Consider the following 7,807-nt stretch of genomic DNA (forward strand, 5'->3'; position numbering starts at 1 on the left):
TAGTAGAATTACCATAAACAAACAAAACCATCGCTTTTGAATATATTGATGTTTAAAAATGCTAGATTGTATATTGCATTGCCAAATGAATTGCAATGATAATTGATAACTAAGTGATGATTGATATTGCATATATCAATTTTGCATATACTGATATTCTCATCTTCAATGCCCACTGTGAGCTATTTTCTATCTGCATGGTTCACTTTTTTAAACTTCTCCCCTTGTGCAACTCTCTCTCTCTCTCACACCACAGATTTTTGGGAGCTGCTGTTTGCAAGTGTGAGAATGTGCACTGCATAAATGAGAAATTCCTACAGCTATCATATTTAAATGTACTGCCATTTGATCAAACTGTTTGACTGGTTCATTTTCTTCATCAGTTACAGAGAACCAAAGTCAAACCTCTCCCTGACCAAGGCTCAGTCAAGCTGCACTGAAAAAAATAATCCTAGCTTTTACTCAAAAATTGATCTGCATCAGTATTTTCACGTATGTCTAACACGTATCTTAAGGTATGACTATACAAAATAGAAAATATCGGATATATCATGCTGTAATCATTCTATCATTCTGGCTACCAGTTCCTAGATGTGTACATATATTCATTCTGGAGCCATTTGAGTAATTTAGTCTCCTCCTAAAGTGTTTTACAGTGTGTGTTGTAGGTGCAGCAGGTTAGTTGGATGAGACCAGTGTGGTATTTTGCTGGAGGCGTTCTCATAATCTGCTGCCGCTCTCCTCAAGCCGGAGGGATAACAACCAAGTTCACACAGAACCCTACGGTTTATAACCTCAACTCATTAAAGGCGAACCTTTGTTTTAACCTGATTCAAGGTGATGTCGAGCATGTTCTCCTGAGAGGCTTGTAAACTTCTGTCACTGGATGCCAAAGGTATTAAAAATCCAGCTACTGTTGGAGAAGCGTCGACAAGGCTTGAAAAGCAAATGAGTTTCGGCTGCAGCAAGCTATATTCAGTGACATCCAAACTGGCCACTTCAGGGCCCACAGACCAATCAGATGCCAGTATTTTTAGGTCGTAGGAGTGAGTGTGCAGGAGGAGTGTGTGTCATCACATTACATGACTTCTGGGCATCACAGTGTCACAGTTCAGTTCTTATATCAAGTTTGTAGTGTAGAGTAATGGAAAGTAATGCACCTTAATTTGTTTTTTTATATTCTACAAATCAAGTATCCTGGTTCCAGACTCTCCAGAATCTCGTACCACGCCTATATTGTCTTTGCAAAGATAATATTTTTGTCAAAAACGACATTATTGGTGAAGTTAGTAAATACTCCCAGCATCAGATACGTCAGTCACTAGTGATTGGTTTGGGGAAAATCAACCCCCCCACCCCCACAGAAAACAGCTAATAAGGAGGAAATCTCAGGCTAAATAATGGAGTGGAAACCAGATGGACGTTCTGGGTGGAGACATCTGCCTTTGACTCCAGAAACCTGGGTTGCAAAGGTTTCTGTAATGAGTGAGTGATGTTTTCATTAATAAGTGTTTCTTTTTTATGACCAAACCTTACCCTAATCTTAACCAAACTGTTTTAGTTGTATAAACTTAAAGAAGTAGTTCACCCAAAAATGATTTTTTTTTTTGTCATTATCTACTACCCTCATGTCAGTTGAAACACTGGTGAAGTTTGTATGTCAGTATAACTAACAGTGAGTTTGCTGATGCAGCTTTGTAGCAGCCTTCTCCAAAACAACTGGAGCGAATGGAGACCGTTTCTTTAGAGTCCCAAAAAGGGCAGAAAATGACCATAAAATGACAGCGAAATCCAAACAGGACATAAGCAGCGTAATCCAAGTGTTCTGAAGCCAAACGATTGCACTGTGGGTCCAAAAGTCTAAAATTAACTTTTAACAGAAGTAGTTTGATTTTGGTGCATGCAGAGATAGGTTAAGCAGCTGGCCATGCATAGGTATAGTACAAATCAATGGTGCATAACTTTTTGGAGACAAATATCATAGGACCGATTGAACACATTGGAAACAGTTACCTCTTGCTGCCACTTTGTGCCGCCAACGTACAAAACTGCCTTCTGCAGCTTTAAAAAATGACTGCTTGGAGAGGCTGTCATAAATAAGACTCGCTAATAGATTTTTTGATTAAATAGGTGGTGAAACAAGTTTGGTAAACGTATGTATCTTTAAAATGGAGTTTAAACAGGAATCTTGGACCGGTGGCCCTGCAGGACGGACCGTGATCACCTGACTCCTCCTCTGCTGCTGAGCAACACACACAACAGCCTCCTCTGCTGTTACCAGTAAACAGGACGAGTGTTTACCTCCACAGTGACTCACCCTTTGTATTCTGTTCTGAAGAACTGAGCTTCTTATCTACAGAGATTTGTCACTAACACTCCTGCAGCTTCATTTTCTCAGCTCTCATCTGAGGATTTGGATCTTATCTTTGCACGGACCGATTACTGCCTCAACATTTTTAGCTCTGAACATCTCCTACTCCTAGGAACCTTATCAATGCTGTTCTGTCATGGTCTTGTTAACGCAAAAACACTCCAATGCTAAGGAATCTTATCAGTGTGGGCACTGATTCAACCTAGTATTGTCACATTTTTGTTAACACAAACAAAAGTCCTACTCTATGGAGCTTTTCATTTTATTAATTTCTCACCAACTAAATATTGGCATGAAGTCGTTAACACAAAAGCGACTCCTAAATGTAGCTTTTATGTTGTCAGATGTGCAGAAATGTGGGCGTGTGCATTACTAGATGGAGGAAACCAACATACATACAGGACAATGTGCAATGCAGTACATACATTATACTGAAGACATACAGTATGACCAGTGTAAGCAGCGCTGTACAGATGAGTCCAGAGTTTGGTAGTCCAGGTAATTTGCACAAAAGAGCACCCAAAGGTCTCAGGCACTCATAGTACTAGGTGCTTTGGGAGAGTGTCCACCACATGGCGTGTGTTGTGTCACATCTATCTTTCTGTTTGCCACCCAAAGGCTCCTAAAAGCCGCAGCTCACTAACACTGAACCGCTGTGACGTTCATGCCATGCAGCTGGCGTTGGCTCTCCTGCCTGACTGACAATTATTGTCTCTGTGCCCTGCGGCCCTGCAGCAACCCTCCCCCCCACTATCACCCCCCCCCCCCACCCCCACCCCCACCCGACCCCCCTCCACCTGCCCCGCGGCAGCCTGCCCTACCCAGAAAACCTGCTCCAGCTAGCCCACCATTCATTAACCTGTCAGGCATGTTGACATTCAGTCCTTCAGCGCATAATTCAGTGACCTGAATTATACTGCCTACCTGACAAGGTGAAGTTAAATAACCAGCAGGGTGGAGACTCCGCCCCCTCTCCCCAGGTAAAAGAGCCTCTGCACATGCTGCTTACCCTATAGGCACACAGGTGTGTTTAGCACAGTCTGTGGGGCCTGGTTAAAAAATAAGTTAAATAATTGAAACTAGTTTAAATGACATCAGGTACTTACAGACAGCTGGCTCTTCTCTATGAGAGGACACACACACTATTCAAGTATAAACACTAATATGTTCTACGTTAATAATACACCTTTCACTCCTGGCATTAATGCTAACTTGGATTTAGGGTTATATTCAGATAAAAATCCAGGTGTAAATGCAATCTGGCTAAAGACACAAGTTGATGCCACTTGCCACTGATTTACCAACTTTTCCTCAACAGTATCCAGACATGATATTTAACATGTTGAGTGTGACACTGCTTACTATGCTGATCAACGCCTAACAGGATGCTGGAACTTTTTTTTTTTTGCACCTCCAGTGATGACATTTTTTACATCCTGGGGTTAAATTTTCTCTCCCGCTGATGTCAATGGCTTCTGTTTTTCTAGATGTTTTCTAGATGTCTACGGTGCCGACTGTAAGTGATGAGCCTGTGGAGGCGAAGGGCCGTGAACGCAGGCAAAGGTCCGAACTATGACGACCACACACCGAGAGACCCGTAGCCGAAAGGTCACAGATTTAATCCCCACAATAGCCAGTGTGTGTTCTCGCCACCAACCATGTGTCCTGTTTAAATGAACCGCACCGTAAACCGCTCTGGATGCAAATGTCAGCTACAAGCCTGAACTGCGATCTAAAATGCCTGGTTTGACACTTGAAATGTGAGCGGTGGAGCTGTGTGCCTGGAGGTGATATAGGGGTTTAAACACAGCAAAGGTCCTGACTAGGGAGCGGTCTTACACTGTCAGGGTGAAGACCGAGGCAGGCTGACTGACATAATGCAGACTCACAGGTCCCACTAAGCAATACATTTCAACGCTGCGTCTCTGCTTCAACTCGCATAAAGCCCAGGATCTTTTTTATGTACGACCCATTTTTAGACCAAGCAGTAAACGCATTATTACATATTTAAACAATACAGAAACAGCTGTAAATACCAAAAATATGCACCAGAGAAGTCCATAGTACAAGACAATGCTGTATTTTTGTCATTTACCCCAGAAGACGCAGTCTAAGATGCAGACATCGACTAAACTTTCACTTTTAAACCCTATGTAGCCTCATTTTAGCCTAGACATCAATTAAATCGATCAAAAAATGCTCAGTAGGGTAAAAACCAGGGTACATTTTACTAGTTTATGATACAATAAGATACAATAGAACTTAATTGTCAGATTTCTTTGAAATTTGTTATGCATCATAGCAGCTCCGTTAAAAAAAACAGAGTTTAGCCTGTAAAACAGCCTGCAAAATCAGTACAGTCACAGGAATTCAAAATTGAGAAAATGTGGGTCTTCAGGTAAAATGTTTGACAATTTATTTATTTTTTTTACCGTTTATAAGGTTTACTGAGCATGCATTCTGTTTTTCAGCCCCACCCTGCTTCGCCTTTATGTGTGTAACTTCCTACAGTTTTACACATTCACAGCTGGGAGCTAGAGGATAAACTTTTGAAGTACAATTTCCAGACAGGTACATGTGTTGTGGTCCCTGATCCTGATAATCTACCTTTGGATAGTGAATTCTGACTTTGCATGAGCCGTTTCATGTGATTTTGATTCTGCTTTTTGCACATGTACTTGGTTGTATGTTGTTTTCTGGCAGCTGCTGTGACTGTGTCTGTCATGATGCTGCTTTCTTGGCCAGATCTCTTGAAAAATGAATATGATGAGATGCTGAAACCAGGAAAGTGTTAAAGTTAAAGTGTTCATAAAACAGATCGTAAGAGAAGCACTAGTTAAATAATAACCACAAAAGTCGCGTCTGTATTCCCTCCTCCTCCTCCTCCTCCACACTTCCCTCCTCCTCCTCCTCCTCCACACCTCCCTCCTCCTCCTCTTCCTCCTCCTCCTCCTCCTCAGGGTGTGACATCTGCTGACTTCTCTGGAATGCTCTCTCATTATCATAAATCTCTCTCTCTCTCACTCTCTCTCTCTCACTATCCATCCATCAATCATTCGCTCATCCATCATCCCGTGTTCCTCGTGAAACTGTCCCTCAGTGCCTCACACTCGCAGCCCGGCAGTCTGACTTCATATCAAATCCCGCCCTGCATGCCTTGCTGCACCGAGTCGTCGTCGCCGCCGCACCGTGTTTGCGTTGGAAGCTCCCCTCTGCTGCACGGCATGCTGGGTGATCGGGCAGCAATCGATGCATGATAAACAGCTTCTATCTGGAAAAGAGGCCTCTCTCTTTTTTTAACCTTTTTATTTGTCCTGGGAAGGTTTTGTTGAGCACACACACGCTCTTTCACAACACCGTCTTTCACGTTCATAAAGGGCCACAGATTCACACCTGACTTGACATGTTAAGCAGACTGTATGGAAAGGATATGGGAAATATGGATTACTTACATGTATGAGTTTACTTGCAGTTGTTACTTACAGCATCGATTTCTTACTTAGGCCTATATAACTTCAATTGCAATTTCTTTCACTGGAGAATGTTGTTTTTCACCTTCTCAACTGAAGAGAAGACGGGTTTTGTTCCAACTCGCCCACTCCTCTATTTGACAGGTTGTGCTGCACTTGGGAAATCACACGTTTCTTTTTTTCCATATTAGGAAATGTCATGGTGATAATCCTGGTCTTTCTTCATCTCGCTGTCTGAAATGTCGGAGTAGATTAGAGTAGTGCTTTTTAGGGTGCGATCTCAGCTACAGTTGGTCTTCTTTAGTCTGAACTGTAGTAGAAAAGTTGATTTTGTTGCTTTTTTGAACATGCCATTTAACTGTGAAGCACAAAATGGGTCACAGGACAGTTTTTGGTCCATTCCCACATGACAAGAGTGTTATCTTTTCATGGGTTTGGATAGAAAAGTTAGACTTAACTGAAGGGTTTCATTCTAAAATGCTATCCATCCACTTTGGAAGAAGTTTGCTGCCTGTAATTAACCAGTTAATATTTCAAAAACGCAGATGATTCAATCATTAAAACAAAACTATTTTGTAAGAAAAGAGTCTTCAGATGACTGTAATGTGCTTTCCTTGCGTGACAACAAGCATTTTCTATGAGTTGGCACCACATTTGTCAAATTGTTGATATCTCATTTTGGAGTTAAACTTCTCTTCAGGCTGCAGATCTGTGACACAGTGAGCAGTGATTCAGTGCATTGTAAGCAGCACAAAGACTGACTTAGTTTCCTATTTCTGTAATGCTGACAATGTTCCCACTTTGTTTAATTATAGGTAATTATAGGTCGTTTGACGGTAGTCAGTTAACGACATTGGCCACAGCCCATGTGCGACAAGCAAGAACATGATGTAATGGAGCGCTTGGTGTGGTGAGAGACGACAAGTGAAAAAGGATAGGAGGAGGAGAAGGAGAGGAAGGGAGGAAAGGAGGAAAGAGGAGGAACCCGAAGAGGAAGGGGAGAGGAGAGGCTCAGATAGTCGGGAGTGAAAGCATCTTTAAACATCAGTATGTTATTGTTAAATTAATTGTGATTCCTTGATATAATGACTGTAAACCAATGAGAGCATTTTGGAGTCGATTGGTCTCCTCTGTTTCTCCACATTAAGACTACATTTCCCATCAGCCCCGTTGCTTCCTGCCCCCCCCCTCCCCCTCCCTGAAGAGGATCAAACATGTTGGAAGTGATTTCTCCATCTTCCTTTCCCTCCTTCCACCATCTGCTGCCAGAAACTCTTTCAGCTTTAGCTCCGTTTGCTCTGGAAGAACAGAACCTCTTCCTGTTTTGTGCCGTAAAGCGATCCATCAGATTTCCCTCCAGATCCACCAGGTGGAGAAACTATGGAGGATGCAGAGTAGAGACTGGTAGAGGCTGACAGTCTTCTTGTTTGTTTATTGGAATTATATACTAATGTCTCAAAATGAATGTGTAATGACTTGTTATGACTTGTTAAAATGCTACATATAGCACCTTTAATAAAGGTGTCAGGCAAGCTGGATAATAAAACTCTCATTATTGTTATACTATGTGGCAATGATTCATTGATTCAAACTCTACTTCCTCACACACACAGACACACAAAACCCAGCACAGCACAAGAATGAGGACAGGACTGGTTCTATTCATCCACTGCCAAGTTTCTACTCTTTTAAGTTGATGGTAATCAGCTGTGTTACGCTGTGAGCCTTTGATTAGATCGTCACAGCAGGCCGAGACGGGCTCGTCCTGCAGGTATGAGCTCATTATCAAATCCAAGAAGGCCGAGTCGATCCTCGTGACCTTGTGGAGAAAGTTCTTCCCGAGCGGAGAGAACGATCTTCTCATGAAAGTGAACAGAGAAGCTTCCTGACAGTTTCAGATGGACTGTGTGCTTCACATTAATTAAAACACAGCTGTTCTCTTTCCAAGCTGTTATTTTATGTTAGG

Source organism: Centroberyx gerrardi, chromosome 7 (genome assembly GCF_048128805.1).
Source record: "Centroberyx gerrardi isolate f3 chromosome 7, fCenGer3.hap1.cur.20231027, whole genome shotgun sequence".
Lineage (NCBI taxonomy): Eukaryota > Metazoa > Chordata > Actinopteri > Beryciformes > Berycidae > Centroberyx > Centroberyx gerrardi.